The sequence below is a fragment of the Cygnus olor genome, chromosome 18, assembly GCF_009769625.2.
Source record: "Cygnus olor isolate bCygOlo1 chromosome 18, bCygOlo1.pri.v2, whole genome shotgun sequence".
Taxonomy (NCBI): domain Eukaryota; kingdom Metazoa; phylum Chordata; class Aves; order Anseriformes; family Anatidae; genus Cygnus; species Cygnus olor.
The window spans coordinates 10,058,769-10,082,140 of NC_049186.1; the positions used below are offsets into that span (position 1 = coordinate 10,058,769).

General features: G+C 50.9%; 1 long non-coding RNA gene across 2 annotated transcripts in view; it reads right to left on the reverse strand.

Annotated features, from left to right (window-relative positions):
- The window catches only part of LOC121057183, an 89,877-nt gene that overhangs the window by 7,609 nt on the left and 58,896 nt on the right, over nt 1-23,372 (reverse strand). The gene's annotated exons all lie outside the window — the stretch shown is intronic.

Consider the following 23,372-nt stretch of genomic DNA (forward strand, 5'->3'; position numbering starts at 1 on the left):
CCCTCCTTGTCAGGAGCTGTTCCTGCTGGGAAGCATTTGCAGCTCCAGTAGGTAAGGCAAAGGCTTGGGCTGGACTCGAGTGCAGCGATTAAATCACGCACAGGTCCTTCAGGTAACTCGGGCACGAATTTGGTATGGCCTGCAACCTGCCCGCTGGGGAGAGAAAGGCAGAACAGAGGAGAAGGACTTTCTCTTGGGATGCTGAAGCCCAGGAGGGATTTCTCAAACTCCCGATTCTGGCTCTCTCTGGCCAGCCCATGTTGGCACATCGGTGGGCTTCGTGGTGAGGTGGTGGAGGGTGGGCACATCCCTGCGGGGTGCTCCTGGCTTCCAGCTCATCTCCCTCAGTTGCCTGCAGCACCTGCCCGAGCCACCCCCACCTCTTGGCTCGCCCACCTGCCTTTGGGAGGGAGCTGAGGGGCGAGCGAGACCAAGGCCAGGAGCTGCTAACCGCGTGCCCATCCTCGCGCTGGTATTTATGGCACAAAACCTATTTTATAGATGAACGACCTTAATTTGTTCCTGAGGGAAGCTGCCCATACCAGGGCTGGATTTGTCTCCCAGCTGTCGCCCAGACCTTTCCCGTCTCAAGCAAGTAACCCTGGGAAAGCAATTGTGGAAAAGCTTTTGGTCTGTCATGTTGGTAACCAAAGCCAGCCTCTTTTCTTCTGCTAGACCAATGGCACCAACTACCTTTTTTTTTTTTTTCCTCTCCACCCTATTTTTTCTGTGAGGTTTTAAATTATCTGGGTTATTTTGTGTGTTTGAGAAGACTTCATTTAAAACATCAGTAAAACTTCTATCAAAGGGCTCAACTTCACACCGAGTACACAGAGCTCGGGACTGAATCCCGCACTTAAAGGGAGCCGCAGGCAGTTTTACACATTTAAATGGATGGTGCCTTGTTTTAAAAACCATCTGAAGTTCATGGGGTTCATCTTAATTGATAAGCTGGACATAACGGATGGGTGTAGGGAGACTTCAACAACATAAGGGAAGAAAGATTTTTTTTCTCTCTCTCTTTTTTTAGTCTACCATCAAAGGTTGGGAACTTAGCACTACATCGTAGTATTATTTTTCTTCTGCTATTAAAATGAATCACACTGTGCCTAATTCTTCTTGGGAAGATAAATGTGTTTGAGGCAGCTTGAAGCCATTCAGTGCCTCACAAGCCTTTGCATCTTTCTATCAATGTTCCAAAATACTCACCTCTGTTTTTTGGATGTCTGTAGAAACAAAATATAAAATGGCTTCAAATACATGGCAGGCTGTTTAGCGGAGATGAAAGGGTATTTGAATAGTCTTTTAAAAATGAATGAAAAGTGAACACTCTCTTCTGTTTCAATTATAAGTGGGACATGGAGATCGTTAGACACAACCTTAATGTGTGACACCCTGAAAATGTTCAGCTACCTTCAGCATTTCAGAAACATTTTGTTTTTCAGCCTGTCTCGGGATAAAGATGGTGATCACAGCTCAGTGTTGTCAGCGTTTAAATGGAACGGCAGCGTGGGAAAATTGCACGGCTACAACTTTAAAAGTACAACTTCGATTTTTTTTAAACGGTACAGAAGATATCTGTCTGTCTGGGGGAGCACAGCCTCCCTAGCACCCCAAGGCCCTGCTTTCCAAGCGAACATCCCGCTGCAAGGAGCTGTGCTGCTCCCGCAGGAACACCGCCTCACCCCCCAGCGCCGTGCCCAGCACTGAGCTTTGCAAAAGCAAAGCCGAGCAGGGCTCGCTGCAGGAAGGAATGTGAGCGAGACCTAACTGCTCCGTACGCCTAAATCACACTAATACTTAACACTTAGAGCATTTTTCATCTTCAAAGCCTGCTGGAAACATTCATTAAGGCCCACAGCACCCACGGAGGTAGGAGAGCTGCCCGCCCTAGGCTGCAGCGCGCCGCGTAATTGGCGGCGTGGATGGGGCAAGTGGCAGCCGCGCCGGGCAGAGAGCTTCAAAGCCGTGGTTCTGCTCTGCAGGCTGGGTCACGGTCCAACAAAAACACAATTAAAACGTGTCGACGGACCTTTGACAGTCCTCGGGAGCGTTTGGGCTGGGTGGAGCCTGGAGCGAGCAGCGGGCTGGGGGGCTGTTATGGGCATGCATTGCCTGGAGGCTTTTTTGGGGGGGAAAAAAAACACTTTCCCAAGTGCTTCACAGCTTGAATTTGTTGGGGAGGTGTGAAGCAGTGCAATGGTCTTGCTGGATCCCAAATGGAGCCCAAAGTGGTGGGGAGTGGGGGCTGGGTTTGGGTCGTGGGCAGGCAAGCAGGCACAGGGTCATCTCCATCGTCCGAGTACCCCAAGCACATGCACTTCCCTTCCTTAAGCAACAACCAGGCTACACTGGGACACAAAACAGGCTCAGCCCCCGCTGGCAGGTAGGTCAAAGCCGATGCATGACATATTTTGCTCTCCTGCCTCTAGCCTGAATGTCTGACGTCTGCCTCAAAGGCGGCAAAACTTCTGAGTCAGCGTCCAAAAACGCACGAAGCTACCCCCAGTATAACAAATAAAAATCCGCCAACCCCCTCAAGCCATGAGTCCTGTCTGATTCTTCAGTTCCTGGCTTTTGGTGTGAAAGCAGGAGGCAACGACGGTGTGACTAAGGGCACCGACTCACTCTGCTCTGTGCCGCGTTTGCCATCGTCCCGCAGTCCCTCTGTGCCACGCCACCATCAGAGGGGCTGGGAGTTTCCTCTCCCTTACCCAACACAATTCACAGCAACCCAAGTACATCAGCTTCTCCGTAGCCTTCCAGTGCTTTCCTGCACACCAGTTTCTCAGACCATAAAGTGAAGATCCCAAAACAACGACAAAATGCTCCCTACCACCATGAACACAAGGGTAGACTATAGGCTCTGCAGTAATAGGGACGGAGCCAGTATCAGGGCAGGAGGGCGTCTTGCACTGGAAAAGTCCCATGAAAACTCCCTCCTCCTCCTCGCAGGTGCCCTGGTCCTGCAGCATCTCAGTGCTGCTGCCCCCCAGCATTTCTCGGGGCTCTGTGAGGTTTTCTCCCCCCATCAAGGGAAGTTTATTCTCCTGAAACGAGGAGGAAGCCGTGCACTGGCCAGGCAGGCGCATCTGCTGCTTCACACTGCTCGCCGCATGCTGGCGATGGTTATTCCCTTCTGCTTCCACCTTCCACTAACCTCGTGTTCCTCAAGCACCTTCCTCCAACTGCTCCACTCCAGGAGCAACCTCAGATTAATTAAAAAGGAAAAAAGTAAGGAACACTTGGGCTCTAAATGAGGTTCCTATCCCATTGCTTTCCAACGTTCTCTCTATTAATCACGGAGTCCAGAAAACACCCACACAGAGGAGGCTGGAGGATTATTTAAAGCAAATCATCTTCCTTCCCCTTCTGTAAAAAGATCAGACTGGTTCTGGATGCGGAAAGCTGCCCTGGTTCAGGCCCTTTCAATTATTCCCAGCAACACCCTCGATTCCTGCCCCAGCCCTGCCCAGCCTCCTCGCACAGCCCCGCGTACGCTCCTTCCCCCGTGGCTTCGTTAGCATATTACTAATCATCACAGAGAGTCCTGAGCTCAGTTTTTCTGACATTTAAACTATGGCATGCCATATGTCTTAGACTCTCTTTAGATTAAATGAATGTTGTGCTGCGTTTAATCTTCAGGGAGCATTGAACCCACGCAGTGAGAGGAGGCTAATTTTGGACACCAGATCTAGGTGATAGCATAATTTCAGACAATTTCGGCTGACCTCCCTGGGCAATGCCCTTCATCTCTTTCACGAGAGGATCTATTTTTAGGGAAGAAAGCCCATTAAGTCTTGTCTTCCTTAATTCAGCGCTTCACTCGATACTATTTGACAGGTAGATTTTTTTATTAGTATTTTTATTTTTTAAAAAGAAAACAGAAAGACCCTCTGGGAATTCTGGCTTTCAGCATTTGTCTTGGGCCCTGCAGGAGTCTGGAACATCTCTGAACCCCACGGCTCGCCCTGCTTTGAACCAACCACCTCTTCATTCCCGATGCATGGCGCCTGCTCTGCCTCCTCATTTGCAGTCCCGGCGCTGCCGCGGCCCCATCCCGCAGCTCCAGGCCCCATCCTGTGTCCCCCCCTTCCTCCCCCCACAGCCTCCCAGCAGTGCCCCAGCCCCCGGAGCCCAGCCCCGTTCCCCCCAAGGAGCTCAGAGAAGGGTGCCCTCTCCACGGGGTCTCGCTGGGCTCTGCGCTGCCCCTTTGTTCTCCCCTTCTGCTGTGACAGCTCGAAGAGAGCTCTCACCCTCCCAAATCCTTCGCAAGTCAAAGGATAAATGGGATGCGTGGCCGGGGTGCTCCTGGCCTTGGCTTTTCTCCTCCCTCCCCTCGCAAAGCAATGCATCCCAGAGAAATGCTGACGCTTTGGCATCGTCCCTGTGAGGGGGCTTGCCCCCGGCACCAACAGCCTGGCCGAGCGGCTCCCTCCTGCCCTCCCCAGGCTGCGCCCGGGCAGGAGGCTCACCTAGGCGTGGGGGAGCCCAGGTAACCCTCAAGATCTCACCCGGACCCAAACTACGAATGGCAAAGAGTCCAGCAAAAAACCTTTCCGCCCTCCAAAAACCCCAGCACCTGCAGGCGGCTGCGGCAGCCTGGCAGAGCTTGGAGCAAAGGGTTTGGGCCTTTTCTAAAGCTCTAGATTCCTCACATCCTTACATCTTCAAAGGTTTTGGGCAGCCCTACAAATACAGCATCAGATTGCAACCTTTTTGCAGCCAGCTGCTACCCTGGCCATCCTCTACAGGTAACACACTGAAGGGTTGCACCGGCAGATGCGGAGTAGGCGAGGCACACGCGGTGCAGCAGCAGCAGCAGTCACCGCATGCAACAGGGCGAATGTCCCCAGTCAGCTATTCGCCTTCACAGACCGACCACCCTCCCAACAGCCCCAGCAGGACGGAGGCAAAGGGCAGTGTTTGGGACATCTGCCCCAGAGGAGATGCTGTAAAACCAAAAGGTGGTTGGGGAATATCGACGGGCACGTAGGCAGGGAGCCCGCTGCAGCACGGCCGGGCAGGGGTTAAAGCCCGCAGCGCCTTGCTGCCGTGCAAAAACCACCCAAAACGCTGAGTTTTGCATTGAGATTCAAATGCCCGGATCAAAGCAGAGCTCCAGGAAGGAAGGGCCAATTTAGGTTGGAAGCGGAGAAAACTTTCTCAGCTAGCTTCTGGAAAGTGAGGCAGCCGGGTTCCAGAGAGCTCCCATCCAAAAGGTGCCTCCAAGGGAGACGGCGTTCCCGCGGGAGCGGAGGAGGTGGCTCTCTCCCTCTCCTCCCAGCAAGGGAACTGTTATTGGACACTGGCTAACAGCACACCCCGTTACGCCACTCGCCCCGCTCTCCTGAAGCTGTCACCGAGTTTCCCCGGCTCGTTCACAGCCTCCCAGCGAGGGACGAGCAGGAGCCAGCCCTGCCAGCCTTGCACCACCGGTGCCGTTCGCGTCCAGGCTTTCCCCGGAGCCAAGCCCGAGCCCTTCGGAGAGCGCTCGCCTCCAAGTCCGTGCTCCCTGGCCTTTGGGGCCGGCCTCTGGCCCGCAGCGCGGCATTTGATGGAGTAGCCAAAGTGCTATTTCCAACTTTTTCTTCCTTACGGTTCGTTCCAAAGCAAACAAACAAACGAAAAAAAAAAAATGTTTGAGAGTTTAGCTTTGATAATTTACAACCGTCTCAGCTGTCCTTTCTCCTCTGGGATCCGCTGCCTGACCTTGGTGAGGCTGCAGGAGGAGGGAGAGCTCTCACCTTGCCTGCGGGACACGGTGCCAGCGGAGGGAGAATGTGTCTTATTCTAGTAGCAAGGAGTGCTTTTGTATTTCAAGGCTTTGTAGATTTGCAGTGCCTTTAAAAACCCTCGCAACTGTCCAACATGGGGTGTTTAATTACCAGGTAAAAGAATTTTTTTAGACTCCATTTAATTATTTGATTGCACAGTAACCAAAGAGTGTAAGAGGGCTGTAGCCAGAAGGCACTTCAAAGCAACGCCTTGATGTTTCTTAGTGGGCATTAATGGTTTCTGAAGGCAGGAGATTGTTTAAAAAAAATATTAAAACCCTCCTCATGATCCCGCCAGCAATCTCAAAAAAATGCATAAACACTGGAATCCTCTGCCAGGGAGGAAAAAGAGAGTTCAAAGGGATCTGAGAGTTTTCATGTAAAGTTTAGAGTTTAAGGCGTGACTGTTGGCTACGGAGCCCCACTGTTTGAACTCTTGTTTATTAAAAACAGTTTCCCAGCATTTCACAGGGTTCAGAAAGACAACAGTAAAGTGCAGCCTTTTTCACAGTGCACTGTTTAAAGGCTCCATTGATTTCTACCTATATGTTTTATCCTTTTTTTTTTTTTTTTTTTCCTTGATCAAATGCTGCAGTCGAGCACAATATCCAAGGGAAGGCTGAGCTGGGTACAAGGAGGAAAGAACTGCTCTGGAAGAAGGGTTTTACTCTGTTTTTAAAAATACTTTTCAGCTGTTCGCTCCAGACTCTGCGTGCCCCAGAAGGCTGGATGACAGCAGCGTAAGGAAATGACAATTTGGCTGGCCCAGAGCTCCAACTGCCTTTTTGATATTATCGCCAACCCCCCAGCCTTTGTCCGAGAACGAGCCTCAGTCAACATCCAGCCAAACAATCACCACTTGGAAAGGAAAAGGAAAAAACAGGTTTTTTCCCAGGGTGGGAGATAATCTTTCAGCCTGTCCTGTCTGGGCACACACCTTATTTTTGATGAGCCCACCGCCATTCCACGAGTTGTCTCATTCTGTGCTCAAACATTGCCTTTTCTTTTCTTTTTTTTCTTTTTTTTTTTTTTTTTTTTCCTGTGGCTTCAGCCAGCATCATCTGCTCAAAAACCCCTATTTTTAAAGCCAGGGCTTTCTTTTCATCCAACAAAAAAGCGAACCAAGGGGGAGAGGGAAGTGCAGCACGCTGCAGCTTGGCCCTGCCGGCGGTGGCGGAGCTGGGCTTTGAGCAGGGTGCAGATCCCTGCAGGACAAGGAGAGGAGCTCAGGGATACGTGGCAGCACTGGGAAAATCCTGCACTGTCCTGGGAAAAAAGCTTCCAGCCGAGTGTTTTAGCACGTTCTGAAGTCTAACTGGAGAGATCTGAAGATAACACAGCCCAGAGCCGCCCAGCCTCAGCCTTTAACAACAGAGGCTAGCATCCATCCAGTACAGGCCTAGAAGTATTGCCAGAAGACGTAATAAAAGGCACATTAAGAGCAGAATTAAAGCAAACATAAAACAAAACAACCAGAACCATCTGCCGAGCAGGTAGCCTGAGAATAAACCCCTGCTAAAGCCGTTCCCAAGGCTGAAGCCCCAGCTCCAAGTCACCGGGGCGCTGCTGGGTGACACCGGCCGAGGTCCCCTTGCAGGAGAGAAGAGCTAATGGCAGAGCGGGGTCAAGGACCAGTTTGCCTCGCACAAACACAGCAAAGGGAAAAGAGGGACAAACAATGGGAAAAGGGGGTGTTCGGGGAGCAAGCGGGGTTTTGTTTGAGTCCTGCCAGGCTCCTCTGCAAACGTGGCTGGGAGCTAACGCGGGACATCGATCTTCCTGGGAACGTCCCCGTGAGCTGGAGCATTTCTACATCTCCATCGAGGGAAAGAGGCGTGTGTAACGGGGTAGGGCAGGTTCAGGTGAGGTCAGACCTCGGGCATTTCAGTCACACGCCGCATTTTGCACCGGAGGGGTCCCCTTCAGACCCGAGGACACGAAACTTCTCCTGAACGAGAAGGTGCTCGTGTGGGAAAACGCGTCGTGTGCTGCACAGCCAGGGAGATAAACCAAAGCTGCAGCGGGGAAAGAAGCTAAAAGAAAAAAATCTAAGTCCAGGAAGGAAGGAAGGACGGAGCACCAGGCTTCTTGCAGTGACCGGCGGCTGGCAGAGGGCAGCCCGGAGGTACCTGTTCCTGCCTGGCTGCCTCCGGCCGCAGAGCGCGGCGGAGCCGGTGCTGTCCTCCTGCCATCCCCGCTCGCAGCAAAAACCTCCTCCCTGCAAACTCCAGGGATCGATGGAAAATATGAACTTAATTTCAGGTTCTGTTTTCCTCAAATCGGCGCAGTTCCAGTAAAATCAGATTAAAATACCTCCAGTTCCTGATGTTTGGGGATATTTAAAGTCAGATCAAAGCGCTTCTAACCAGCCCTTTTGGTAGCACGTTTGATGAGAAACACAGGTGCACGAATACGCGGAGCTCGCAGCCGGCCTGATTTAAATGCTGCCTTGCAATTCTGCTTCTGATCCCCTTAAATATCAGCTGGGGGCGAGAGGAAGGAGTGGATGGATGATGTTTTAATAGAAGACTTTTTTTTTTTTCCTGGATGCAATTTGAGCTGCTTCACTTTCTGCATGAAAACTTGCTTGCCTCCTTTTTTTTTTTTTTTTTTTCCTATAATAATTACGAGGAGAAAGAGACTGTCAGACAAGGGAGAGCCACAGAAAGGTGAAGTGATTTACAGACCATAATCTTTCAAGCACAAGATGTTGGCTTGTGCTTGCAGGGAGCCGAGCACGAGCTCCACGTCTCGCACAGAGCCCCGAAGGTCCAACCCTGACACGTGGGCACATTTTTTTTTTGTTTCATGGCACGCCTGCAGAACCCGCTGGCTCTGGTGGCACAGGGGGGCCGGACCCTCTCACCTGGCTCCATGCAGGTGAGGAGCGGGGCCGGGGCTGGTTTCAGCCCCAAGACCACCACCGCCGTCAGATGGGGAAAGCTCTCCCAGCCCCGCAGCACACGGGACTTCTGCAGGGATCTCCCCGGAGGCACTTAGATGGGAATTTTTGCTTTTGGAGATCAGGGAACAAAACCCAACTGTGCTCAGCAAACGGGACTGGATTCTAGATAACTCTGCAGAGTTAACCCCAAACCAAACAGTGCTGGTGTTGACGAGCAGAGCTACTGAAAGCAGAGGAGAGCTGCTCCAGGGCATCCCTTCCCCATATTTTGGGTACCACCATTAGTCAGGAATTATGAGATGTCTCCTTTCACTCTTGGCACTCGTGCCGTGCTTGTCCTGCCTCCAAACAACACCTGCTCCGTTCAAAACGCACCCCGCTAACCCCAAATGAAGGCAGGCTAAACTGAATTTTTTGACAAGGCCAATGAAAAGTTGTTAGTGCAATACTTCAGAAAAATCAGCACATTTCTTACAAGCACTGGTTTCTTACATGTTTCTTCAGCCCTGGTTGTTGACAAATGACGTGACCCCAACAACTCATCCCCAGTGAGACAGGATGGAAAGTAGGATAGGATTTTCTCTGCTGGGAGCTTTCAAGTTTTATTGTGTGCAATTAAAATGCAGATGAATAACGCAGTAAAATAATAAAAACCTCCTATAAAAGTGCCCCAGCGAAACGAAACTGTCAAAACACAAGGAGGAAATAAAAAAGAGCAAACATGGCTTTCTCTCAAAAAATCATGCAAGTTTAAACAAAACTCCTTGTTATCAAGAGATAGCAGTCAGTGGTTTGGTTACAGCTTCCCATCTGCTCGTCTACGACTCAAGAAGGTGGCTGGAAACACAAAAACCTCCAAAACACGGGCTGCCCCCCCACCAGCCCAGCTCTGCTGCATCGCGGTGGCATCTCACCGCCGGTGCTGCTGTCCCCACCTGCACCCAGGTGGCACTGCCTGGTGGCACTGCCTGGCCCTGCAGAAGGGAAGCACGAGGCACCTCCCTGCCCACTGGTTGCTTTTGCCAACATGAAATTGCAAATGGTCCCTACGAGTCAGAGTTGTCGACTTTTTTTCCTTTTTGCATTAAAATCACATTGAAAATGCAATCCAAACCTTGCTGACACTGCGTGGTTAGGGAGCGGATGCATTTGTATAAGGCATGTTGCTTTAACCGAGCTACTGTCACGTTACAAATAAGAGGCATAAAAATAAAAAAATAAATTAAAAAAAAAAAAAAAAAAAAAAAACCACAGGCTTTTGGTCAGTTCAATCACTCCAAAAATCAGAAGGTGCCAGATTTGTTTCCCACCTAAACCAAGCACAAACACAGATGAGAATAAAGTTACAACAGACCCGGACAGGGCTGGATGCAGCCGTGGGGTGGGTGGCATGAGGCTGCCCCCGACCCCCTCCCCAGCACGTCCCCCCCAAATCATCCCTCCAAGCCCCACCTCGGATTTACACAAGCAGGTGTCGCAGCATGGGTTAAAGCACCATACAAACCTAATAATAAGAAGGAAGAAGGATGCACTGAATTCACAGACTGCTTCTCTTGTGACAAATGACGGGGCCGAACAACAAACGAGGCCAATAACAGCAGGAAAATCAACCCGCACGGCCTGAGCATCACCGAGGAGATCGGATGTTAGAGCTGGAAGGGCAGCAGCTGCCTTGCAGCGTGCTCCTGGTGGCTCCGCGTCTCAGCTCGGAGCAATCCAAGCAGGCCAAGGCACAACCTGGGTAACGTGCCCTGGGCTGTGCACTTCGGGCACCTGATTCAGCAGTGACATGCAGAGAAATCCCTTAACTGAGAAGGCTCCAAGGGAAGACACTGCTGGGCGGTACAAGCTCGCTCCGGTCTGTGTTTAGACGCTCTCAGCAGATGCTGTGCACGTTTTGGGTGGTATCAGAGCTCAGATTGTCACCGCTACCACAATTCATCTTCTGTCAGCTTCGTTCCTGGGGCTCAGAGCCCTTTTGCAGGGCTTGTCCTTTTACAGCCCTACTTTCCCCATCACATCAACCCCTGCCAGGCTCGATGGATGCTGAGGCAGGGCTGCACTGGTGGCCAAGCAGGATAAAAGCACAAGAACCCTCCCCACATGCAAAAACACCCTGAAAACATGGGGTTTTAGCTCAGGTGGGATGTCCTGCTGACATGCAGCCACCTGCAACCCCCAGCTCCAGCTCCCCTGATGAGCACCGCCCGGGGATTTGCTCCGTTTGGAGCACTTCAGAGCAGCTCCCACCTTTCCCAGCAGCTCCTGCACTTACAGCTGTGATTTTCCCCTTTCGTACGGCCATTGAACTCCCGTTATCTCTGAATTCACATGAACGGCTTCCTTTATGTTCCCCCTTTAGCTCTCACTCCTTCCAATGACATTTTGATGATTTTGATTCCCCCAGACTCCTTCTCCCCATCTCCCCTCTGTCCTCACGCTGCTCCTCTGCCTCTAACCCACGGCGTGTCCCCAGGACAGCACTGGCGGCACTTGCTGCGGGGTTACTCAGGTTAGCCATGCTTTTAGCCCCCCACCCCTGCCACCTGCTCAGCTTCTGCCCTGCCTCCTGCCGAGGGCCCAAAAATGCTAAAGCAGAGGCCACGTGAGCCCTCGGGGGATGCCACGGGGGGACACGAACACGGCTGCTCCCTCCTTGCACGTCCCAAGAGGGGACTGGGCCAGGGCCGGGCCCTGCCAGGTCGCTGCTTTTGTCTGAAGCCCTTCTTTCACCACTCGACAGCGTTTCCTTAAGGCAGAGCCTTCTCTGGGGTGCGGGATCTCTTTCTTGCATTTTATGAGGTTTTTTCCTAATTATGGAATCTCTTTCAATCTAGACCTCCTTTGATCACGGCCGGCCCTGGAGAGAAGTCGCCTTGTCAGGATCGACTGAGAAAAGGAGGAGACGACGGACGCGAGCGACCTGCCCAGGGTGACTCAGAGAGCACGCAGCAAAGCGGAGATGCGAACACAAGCTGAGCACAGCCAAAGTTTTAGAGAAACCCCGGGACAAACCTCCCGGCCAGCCCGCGATCCACCACCGCAGCCTTCCAGGTACACCCGTTTCAAGTGGGAACCAGGGCTGAGCACTCAGTGAGCGTTTCCCACAGCACTTTTGCTCCCCAGGTTCAGGCCGGAAGAAATGGGGCCGTTCCTGATGCCATCGGATGGCCCGATGGGGACTTCGGGGCCAGGACCCGCTGCTGGCACGGGAGGACGGCGCCCAGTTAATCAGCACCGAGGAGACCCCACTCTGCTTCAGCTGGCGGATCACAAAGGCCTTCCCATTAAACCCAGTTAAATGAGATTTCTTCAGAAGAAGGCTATTTTCAGTGCCACTCTGATTATTTGCCCTCTGTTGTCTTCCATAAAGGATACTGTGAAGTTAATGATCCAGCCGTGGAATTTTAAATAGCTGCTTCATGACTAACAACATGTGCTCCGGATCAGCTCGAGCCTGTATTTACATATTTCCCATGATAAGTCAACATATGGTTCTTGTTTGGAACATGGAGTTGCTCTCTCCGTATTATTACCAGTTTTTTCCCCCTTTTCACAATCGCAGGGGAAAAACCTTTCCTTATAATTGTTGTCAGAAGAAGTGCCATACAAATAAGAAGCTATTAGGGTAACCAGGAGCCTGCTAATTGCTTTATTTCAGTTCCCACTCAATCCCAGACCCGTTAGTCATGCAGGGGCTCAGGCTGCACCCAGCAGCGCCGTGGGATGCTCCAGGTCAGCTCTCACCATCATGCTCCCGGGCCGCAAGCAGGGATTTCACAACCCTCCTTGACAGCTTGGCCATGGCCCTCTTTGGGAAACTTGCACTAATGGTTTGAATTTCTTCCCTTTTGAATTTGCAGTTTTAAGCATGCAGATAATTTGTACAATTGTTTTTTTCCCCCTCTGTTTCCCTCCCCACATCAAAGCGGCGGTTGATGGCTGCATACAAACATCCTAGCTGCACTCGCATGGCACGGCTGGAAGCACAGCAATTGGTGTTTTCCAATTTTTTTTTCACGTCTGGAAGTACAGCAATCAGTGTTTTCCAATTTTTTTCATGGCTGGAAGCACAGCATTCGGTGTTTTCCAAGCCCTGGTGATGTTTTCCCTGGTGCTCCGCTCCCTCGGCTCCTCTCTGCCGATTCAAGTCCCAAGGCTTCAGCTATTTCCTTTGGGAGATTATTCCACATGGAAATGGGCTCCAACCATGAAGAATATTTTCCTTCAACCCAGTCACAAAGATTATTTCCTTTATTTAATCTCATTATTCCCTCTTGAACCGGGCTAAATAATTCCCGTCCTCCGAGGGTATTTACGCCCCTCAAACTCGCTGACAGACACCGTACCCCACCCTTAGCCATCACTTTGCCAAGCTAAACATGTGTAACTCTTTTAATCCTTCCTCATAAATCAGTCCAGCCCTTTCATCGTTTTTATTGCTCCTCTCTGAATACCGTCCCCTTGTTGACGTTGTTCTGCCGCGGAGGTGCTCGGAGGACGGACATCCCAGGTGAAATCCCAGGGCTCATGCAGGTTCACAGGCACCACCTCCCCTCCCATGACCTTGGTGCAGCTCACGGGACCACTGCGTGGTGCTGCAGCCTCTGCTGACAGGGACAAGGACCCATGGGGCTCACCGGGGCTAACCAACAAGTGCTCATGGGATCAATCCCCCTGAACACCCAACTGTAAGCTCTCTGAAGAGGTTTGGAGCTCGCATCACCCCACTGAGGTCCCCCGTGTGGCACGACCATACGAAAGTGATGGTGTAGAAGGGGCTGCGTCAGGGGCTGCACCTTGCTCACCAATATTTGATGCACCAGAAGGGCCAGGCAGGAATTGCGTTCCCCCTCCTGAACCCTACCGGGGCAGTCGGAGAGGTACCACCGTGTGCAGGTCATCCCCTGCCACCTCACCCGCTGAAATCCCGTACATCTCACGGGGTGGCACAGCCCTGGAGCCAGCCGGTGCGAGCGTGCGGCTGCACTGCAGCTCAGCCGTGAGCAGGGCACTGAGAAACAACCGCTATTCCCATAAAAACCTGCTGTAAAATCGCTGCAGCAATGCAAAGCGTGCAGCCAGGCCTGCACCATGCATAGAGAGCCAAGGACTCAGCTGCTGAAGCAGGGAGCGCTGGGGGCACGTGGGGGTGAATAAAAGGGGTGAGGAGTCCTGGGTGGCTTCAACGTGATCCTGGGCAGGTGCCGTGGCTGACACTTGGGTTGCTCTGGATTCACACCGGTTTAACTGGACTTTTTAAATTAGTCTGCTCTGAAAGGAATTAGGGCTCCCTCTGAGATCTGTATGGCGATTACTGCTACCTATGGGTTGCTCGTGTTCCGTTAACACCTCCAGCTCCCATAGCTGCTGCTGTGCCAGGGAAGGCACGGCCTCGCAGGACAGAGCAGAAAGGGAAACGTGCACTGGGGTGGAGAGCATGGCCGAATTGAGCTGTGCCACCCCCGGAGCCCCCAGCCCGCTCCATCACACGCCGTGCAGCATCGGGGCAGGACGGGCAGCCTGGCCGCGGTGCAGCGATGCTCAGAGGATGTTACAGCAGCCTGGACAGCAGCACCTGCCTGCCCGCAGGGTGGGGAAGGGCTGGTGTGGGACGGGGCAGAGCACCCCTCACCCCAGAGACACCGCTTAAAGGAGACCATGCCGGGTCTGGCATCAACACCCCCTCTGCTGATTGTGCCTTTACAAGGGGCTCAGGAGCCCCAGCCCTCCAAAACGTGGTCCAGAAGTGCAGCCGTGCCCGGTTTCTGGTCCCGTTGCCTTCTACCCTCTGGTGACAGCCCAAGGCCCCTCTTTCTGCAAAGCCCCACGGCTCTCTGCTATGAGGCTGCTGCCTTCAGTTAATTCCCTCCGGCTGGCAGCGATGCCACGATTCATAACAAATAGCTCATGATAATAAATACCTTGGTGAGATCAAAAGATCCTTAAAGAGCCTTAATAAAAAAAAAAATAAAAATCAGGGAAGCGCAATTTGGTTCTGTTCTTAACCACTTTTCTTCTCTCCCCTTCGCAGAAGGTGACGGCCACGTAACTTTTACATTTCAAAGATCCCCGTCTCATTTCATGTAAAGGAGCAGGCTGAGGGCTTTGTGCTCTCCCCAGTTTTGTCCAGCAGTTGTCCCACTAACCAGCCGCCAACGGAAAGGGATTTCTCCCTTCACCTGCTGACAGCATTTTCGCTTTGAAAGCGCGAGTTGACTGCTTCTTAATTAGTGCTGTGGTGAGCTGGTCACTGCGGGCTGGGAGTACAGGAACAAGCTCATCCATTCACTCCTGCTCTCGCCTTGCACGCCCGGTGCTGAGGAGCCAGCACAGCCCCGGCTGCCCCCACCGGCAGCTCCTGGGGCTTCTCCTAATGGCCCCGTTTAAACCATGAAACGCCGCTCAGAAGCCTTGCAAATAAACGCAGTGCACTTTATAAAAAGAACAGAGATGGAGATGTTCTGAAAGAGAGTTTCCTTTCAGACCCCAGGTATCCCGAGGTGCTTTACAAAATAATGTTAGGGGCCTGCCGGTGGAAGCCAGCTCTGAATTTGCCTGATTTTGCTCACACAGAGCCCGGGCTGTAGCTGGCCCTACACAGGCAGCCGAGGCCCTGCCTTCCCCTCCCACCAGGGAGGCCCTGCTTTGCACCCTCACGCAAATACATCGATAAGGACAGAAGGGTCCCAAAGGAGTTACATCTCACAGTAAAATGGTTTTCTGGGTGAAAACGTTCAGATAATGGAAAGGGACCGAAGCAGTCCCAGCCGAGGGAGCAGGGGCTGCTCGGGGTGCTCCCAGCCCACTGGCCAGTGGTCTCTTCTGGTGCGAACACGCTTGGGCGTTAACGGGGAAAATCTGGTTCTCATCCAACCTTTCAGAAATATTCAGCTGTTCAAAGAAGCATCAAACTCTGAAGAATGTAAATGTGTTTAACCTATTTTCAGAGGAACACGTGAAATCATTATTATTACTTCTATTTGTGTTTATTACAAAAGCACCTAGAGGCAGCAACGGGCCAGGACTGCCCTGGGACACGGGGTAGCAAAACGGAGCAAGCGACGGGTCCACGGCACGAGGGCAGTGATGCCTCCAGCCCCGTGCTCCACCACCCTCCTTTGTCACCCACAGAGCACAACAAAAGCAGTTCCATTAGCCAGCACTCCCTCCATAAGCAGACAAGTGGATGCCTTTATAAAACTCCCATTTTTTTTTCCTTAGACAATATTTTATCTTGAAACTATTAGCAGCAAATAAAGATGGAGACTTTTTGCCCAGGCTACAGTGCACGTAGCAGTCAGCATCTCTTCATCTCCCTTACTGCAGGTTCCCATCTGATGGCCGGGCTTACAAACGTGCACGCTTCCCTTTGTGTGTTGGTTTGGATCCATACAAAATACAGGATAAGGTTCCTTTGAAGAAAGTGGGAAAGGAGCATGGCAGCAAGCCTGGGTAGGTATTGAGTTACTTTCTGTAATTCATATTTTCTCTAATGAGAGGCTTGCAAAAAAGATACTCCTCTGGTCGCTCTTCGAGTCAGACAGGTACAGCAGCAAGTGCACCAGACAGGAATATGTAATCTAGAGATGGCTTTGAACCAGCTCCCAGGATATGAGCACTCTTGAACTTTAGAAGTATTTAGATCCAAATCTGGATCCGTGCTTTGTGGTTGACCATTTAGCCCACTCCCCCACCACATTACGTGTGTGCATATGCATACATATTTTCAACAATGACCCAAATCAAAACATGAGATGTTAACAACTTTTGACTTCAAGGCAATTGTTGGCATCTCAATTTTGCAAATATAAGTCAGAAAACTGAAAGGACTTACACAAATGTTCCTAGCATATGACTTTCAGCACTTTCCTGAAAGTATTACTCCACTTTGCAGACTACCTCGCCTCAAAACAGTTAGAAAATAAAACAGAATGCAGGAAATACTGCACATGTAGTAGGTACAACAGCTTGTATGCCTGTGCCAGACCACTTTATCAAATCCTTTGTGCTGGGATCAGCACAGCAACCTCCTAACACTCAGACATCCTCCACCACAAGACTGAAGACAAGACAAGAATCCCGAGCAAACGCGGGATTCCCTGATTGCAGCCTGATACCTTCCTGGGAACATCAGAATTGCAATGAATTTATCAAGAGTGCTTCGGGCCAGGAGGGAGAGTAATAAAGATAGAGAGCTCAGGCCAAAGCAGTTCCCCAAACACATTCCAATAACCCGGAGATCTCGGATGAGAACAATTCTTTTAATCTTTTAACGGCATTTCAAATTTATTACTCCATGGAGTGATTGCAGATACTTTGAGGAAGTTCTGCCCGCGTAGCTACAACCGGCTTTCTGCTTCTTGGCCAAATAAGCTTGCAAATACTCTTCCCTGGATATATCTGTGAATTACAACAATTAGTTCCCATGAAGTTACGTTGAGGATGCGACTTTGAAGTTTTCCTTTTGTGAGCACCGGGGTCATTAGGAGTCATTCCTTGCAGTGACGGTGGCAAAGGAGCTGGGATCCAGAGGTGTAAGGACAGCCAAAGGGTGAAGGTGCAATTTGTAAACCTGATAATCGGCTTAGAAAGCATCCCACAGGATTTCATCACTTGTGGCGTTTTCACAGTGGATATATGTTACGAGAACGGACAATGGGATATCTAAAATATTCTAAGTCTTTTATCTCTAAAATTAATTTTTCAATAGGCTTTAAAAATAGAAGACCTTTCATTAATTTTCCCTCTTGCTGGGAGAAGCACCCATGGAGCTAAAAGCTAGATTTGGCCCTTGAGCTCCATTTGGTGGCTCCTGCAACCTGGAAAGCCCAGGCTGTGCTAAGAGGGGGAAAAAAAAAAAAAAACCTTGGAAGAGGAACTTTTCCTTCTTTTGAAGTCAGAATGGATTTGCAAGGGTCTTATGTGATGAGGGGACAGTTTTAAGTAGAGGGGATATGTGTATAATTTTAACCATGTAAATAGTCCTTTGCAGCCTGGGAATCTTCAGACGTTTCAAGGCTTTAAGAAGTTGGCAGTGCATACCTGTTAAAATCAGTTTAACCACTTGCCAAGAGGTTTAAAAGAAAGACGACACCTATTTTGCATGAATAGTGATATTACTCTGATGAATTTAGTTATACTAATGGGAAAGCTTAAAGAATATGCTCCTGCCCATGACGGATTTTTTAAGGCAAATAATAAGGTTCTGGAGGGTGTAACCTAAAATAGACATTTCATAAAAGATTCATCCTTGAACAAAAATGTCATGAAAGCATGAAATGAAAAATAGACGACAATCAGAATTCCTCTTGAAGTGCTTTGTAGTAATTATTTTAAAAAATCCTCACAAAAGGCTCTTTTCAATTGCAGAATAGCAAGTGAGGTCTGCGTGGTTCAAGGCCAAATAATTTCTGCAATGGAAAAAACAGCTTCAGTTCTTCAGTTCTGATGTAAGGTATTTTAAATGGGCACGAGCTTCAATTATTGCTTTCTTTTCCTCGGCTTCAGTGAGCCATGAATTACCCACAGATAAACCCCCTGCTCCTCAAAGCGATGACCAGCATCACTTCACTCCTTAGCGCTCCCGATCCCACAGCGACACTGAGTATCACAGCCTCCATGTGAGGGCCAGGGGCTGCGTGGACCAGACAGCCCTCAAGGAGCTCCGAAAGCCCCGTGGATGAGGCTGGAGCCCTTCCCTTGCCAGTCCCCATCTGGACTGGTCATACTGGTGGAGGGAGCCTGCTGGTGGAGGAAGCCTGCTCCTGGGTGACTTACAGGAGGAGGTGTTGGGAAGATTGGACCTTTCCTCTCCCCTGACTCTATCACATCCCCCTTGCACCCCACAACCATTTTATTTATTTATTTTGCTTGTCCAACACTCTGCTGGAGAGGGACATGGTGGAGAGAAAGATGGGACCAGCACCGATACCTAGGAGAGGAGCACAGGTGGCTGGGTACCCCGACAGCATCGAGCGGTGCTGTCAGAAGAGAAGTAATGACAGCTCTACTGGTATCATCTTTAGGTACTTTTACATGACTGCCATTGTGGGATCACACTGCCATGGTGACAGATCTGCTCCAGATGACATTTTCCTGCAATGGAGGTGGACTTCTAAGTCGTTTATAAGTTATAAACAAGCCTGGAAAGCGTCAACACCTGGACTCACCCCATAGGGAAGCGGACCCGTACCCCACAAGGCAGGCACGTGCTGCTCTCCCACCTCACATCTCAGGGGTAGCCCAGGTGGGAGCTGGCGGAGCAGCACACAGAGGAGATACCCCTGGGGGAGCTCCAAAAGCACGGCCACCAGCCGGGCCTACCGGGCTTCCCCTCGAGGCAGGACAGCTCCTGCCCTTTGTGGGTTTTGTAGGAGTGCCCAGCCAGCAGGTCCTGGCTGCCGGCATCTCCCACAACCCAGGGCTCACCTTGCTTTCCTCTATTTTTCATTTTCCCTTCTCAAATCTCGTTCAGGAAAAGGCACATCCCGAGCCACCGAAGCAGCGAGCGGCCGCTCCCCACAGCTCCGGGGTCGCCCAGCGGTGCCGGATCGGCCCCTGGGGAGAAGGGGAGCGGGCAGGGCAAGACAAAGGGCTGACATTGTTTATTGTACATATAAATGTTGGTGTTTTTAATGCAGGCAGCCTCACCCCAAGCCTACGCCGTGCCTCCCTCGCTCGGAGGGGCCAGGCTGCCTTCAGCAGCCCTGCAGCACGGGTGACAGGGGCGGCATTCTTCGCTCGAACAATGGTGACTTGTTCACAGCCCGATACCAGGCTGGTAAAACTCTGAATTTTCAAGTGTGTTTGAGTTGGGGCTTAGCTAAACAAAACTCATTTTCCATGCAAGTCTGGGGATTCTCCCAAGCTGGACGCGTTAAGGCTCCAGCTCGGACCCTCTCCTTTTCCCCAGCACGGGTTCCCCACTCTCCCCGTGTTTACGCTCGTTTCCCTTCTGGCAATTCTAATTTTGCATTGAAAATCCTCCTGGTCCTTCCTAAAGCTAGGGCTGACCCACATTTCAGACGGCAGTGTTTGAAGCAGAACCTATTCCCCACCCCACAGCCCCACCAGAAGATTTTAATTTTAAACTAACTGCTGCGCTTTGTTTCCAAATGCTTTATTTAAAATTACTTCAATGTGTAGCTTTCCAAAACATTATTTTCCCTTTTCTGAGGCTTTTCTGGCTTTGCATTTCCCCCCCCCCCGATTTTTAGGACTTCTCTTTCTTCTTTCCTGAGGAAACACTACCCTTAAAAGCAGGTCTCCTGCAAAGTGCCTCTGGACGCTCCCGTGGATGCGTAACCCCTGCGCCTCAGTTTACATAGGTGTAAAAAACCCACAGAGTATCATTTCCCTGCCTCAGAAAAGCATGGTGAAACTTAATTAAATTAAGTAATGCCTACAAAGGGATCCTATATCCTCAGGTGGACAATCTATATGGAAAACGCACTTCTAAGAGCACTCTGTAAGCGCTTCAAGATGAAGATACAACACGAGGAGATCACAGGGACCTGGCGGTTCTGCTCCTCCAGCCCTGGCACCGCCTGTGCATCTGTTTGCCCCCAGGGGCTTGCTTGGGATGCAGAGGAAGCACCCAGGGACCAGGAGCCCACCCTCACCCCCCGGGATGCTCTCTGGGTGGACATGGCCGGTGTGGGACCAAGTGGAGGTGTCTGCACAGAAGGAGGTCTGTGCTCAGCTTCAGTGGAGCTGCTGGAGGGCTTGAGCTGCTCGCACTGCAGCCACCGGGTCTCCCCTTCCTCCCAAGTCCCTTCAAAGACCTCGGCAGTGAATGAAATGCAGCTTTCCTGTGATGTGACAGCCGGCGAGAGGAGTGCTTATGATCAAGGAGGAGTGCGAGCTGGTGAAAGCAGCAGGATGCTCAGGCCGGGTTTGATGCGGCTCCTGTCCCGAGGCTGAGCCTCTAGCCCCGAGCACCCCTGGGGAGCCACCATGCCAGCCCTGGTCGGCGAGGACAGCACTCGGTTGCTGCCACATCCTCTGGGCTTGCAGACAGAAAGCTGGAGGTGTCCCCGGGCAGGGGACAGGAGAGGCTAACACTGGTGGAGGGGACACGGCCCCATGCCCGGGAGCTGCGGGACAGCAGCCCGTGCTCCACAGCACCCATCTGCTGGGTACCGCTGCCCTCCTCCTCACGCAGCAGGTCGCCCTTCCCAGGGGAAGTCAGCTGTGTTAACAGGTGTGAACACAACCCAAAATAAATAAAGTTATATTTTCTGAGGCAACAACATATCCCCCACCCTGCGCAAGCAAACCTACACTGTCTACATGATGAACAGAAGCCCATTGCTCTTTGCAAGTACAAGCAAATGCATATTTCATCTCAACATTACAGCCACCTACGACAAAAATAATTAATGACTGCTTAGTGGTCCTGGCTTTTTTAAGCATGTGAATAGATTAAACTAAAAAAAATGGAAAGGAAAAACTATAGATCGTTTTGAGCTAGAAAAAAAGAGATGTATAGATGTTAGATAAAGAACAATGGATAATATAAGTCAGCAATTTCTGAGTGACCGAAGTAACCTCAACAAGTGCTGCATTTTTCCTCAGTCCTTCCAGAAAGGCTGTTTTACATTCTTCATACAGAAGGAAAACACTACTTTCATTTTAAAAGAGTTTCACAAGATGGCAATGGAAAAGAAAGCTAAAACAACCAGAGGTGACGGGAGCCACCCGTGGCCACCACCACACAGCAGCCCCAGCCCCAAAGAGCTGAGGCAAGGGCGGTCGGGATGCCACAGGGTGGAAAACGTAGACGCAGAACGCCATGCCTGCTGTTCGATGGGAATGCTACATGTGCTGTGTGCCTTACTGCATCTCAGAGGATGTCATTGCAGAGAGTTGTGCTCAGCAATGGCTGCTAAAATCCAGAGGTACAGGCACGTTATTTTGGCACTGCTAAGCCCTCCGTGGTGCACCCACCTTTGTCCAATGCTCCAGCATCTGCCCCATGCAAGCCCGTGGAGCCAGAGCCATCGTGAGCAGCATCAGCACCAAAGGCCTGCCCATTCATTGCTGCCCACTTCTAGGGTCAGAAATAAAACCCAAAACACCACAGAAGTAGTTGGAGACTGCCCAAAAGGAACAGGGGCAGGAGCAGCCCCATGCCCAGGCACCCCCCATGCTTTCCCTCTCCAAGCCCTGAACCAACAAGGATGCCACACGGCCAAGCCAGCCAAGATGTCAACGGAGGAGCAGAGGATCGCTGCCACATCTAAGCACTTAGGAAACCATTGCCATACAAAAATGATTGCTTTTTAAAAAGCCTGAAGGAGCTCAGTTTGCTTTCTGGGTTCAGAAACCTCAGGTTTCCCGTGCTGGGGCTTTACTCTGCCAGGACAAAGAGAGTCCACTCAATACCTCCCACTGTTCTCAAATGACAGCAAAATCCCTACAGAGACAGGCTTTTTCCACGTCCCTTGTACTTTGGTGTTTTTTCTCTTAATTTCTCAGTCTGTCTCCTGAGATTTAAGCAAGACCTGGGCCAGCATGTGTTACCAGATGCCACAAACAGCCCCAATGCTCTGCCACGACGCCCACTAGCTGGCAAAGCAACTAGCCAGGTAGGAGAGCTCAGGGAACTGCTCCTCCACACCAGGCGGGCACAGCCCTGCTGACGGGGATCACGGGCAATCAGAAAATCCTGCGGCTCACCAGGTATTGCTACGTGCTGCAGGTTCATCGCAGAGCATTGCTACAGCATCTACGAAGCGGTTTGCCTTCCTGCACTAGACTTACGTGGTTCGGGAAGTCATAAACAAATTATGTTTTCAAGTGGAATTGAAAGCTGTTTGGCAGCGTTGTGTTCTCTAACAGCCCCATCACTCTTAAGGCAAAAGCATCCCAAGTTCAAGTCCTGCAAGCGCAAGGACCTGCAAAGTCAGCTTGGGCATTTCTCCTACCGATTCCTGGAGCGTTGCACAGCAATGACAGTCACGAGTGCCTCTCTGAGCACATCCAAACCTCGCCCTATTGATTTTCACTCTGCCTGCTCTTTCAAACTGCTTTTTCATGATTTACTTCTCTGTCCCCAGCTCTGCTCTTCCTTTCAGCTCCTACTGAGCAGGATGGAGACCCGGGGATGCCTTGCTGACTTCCAGCCAGCTCCAGAACTGGACACAAGGCCCCCATGCACAGGCTCTGGCACCACCAGGAAATCTCAGTGATTAGCTCCGAATACAGGACTAGTCTCACTGAAAGTTAAAGCTAGCAAGAAGCTTTTAATAGGCATTTAAAAAGCAAAATACTAACTTCACACAGTCACCACAGGGTGAAAAAATGTATATTTTTTCAAGTGACAGTTTAAACTGCCAAATACACGATACTGTTCATTGCCTTCCATCAGCTCCCTGTGGCACATCACCCATCAGGCTAACGGCCTGCCTGTTATTAACCGTGTATTTCATGGCCATTAACTTGGGTTCAACAAGTCACAGGTGACTTTATTAGGCATGACTCAGATAACCACCATTTTAATTGTTTAGGCTGTCCTCTATGCACACAGTGAACACAAGCTATTTTTAAGTTGAAGTAACATTTTCCTTTCTATTGGGAAGCCCAGTGTGCCGTCACACGGGGCACTTGGCCAGCAAAGGAAACTAATTAAAATAATTCAGGGTAAAACCTTGCCCATTTCTCTGCTTCTTTGAGGTACAAGCCAC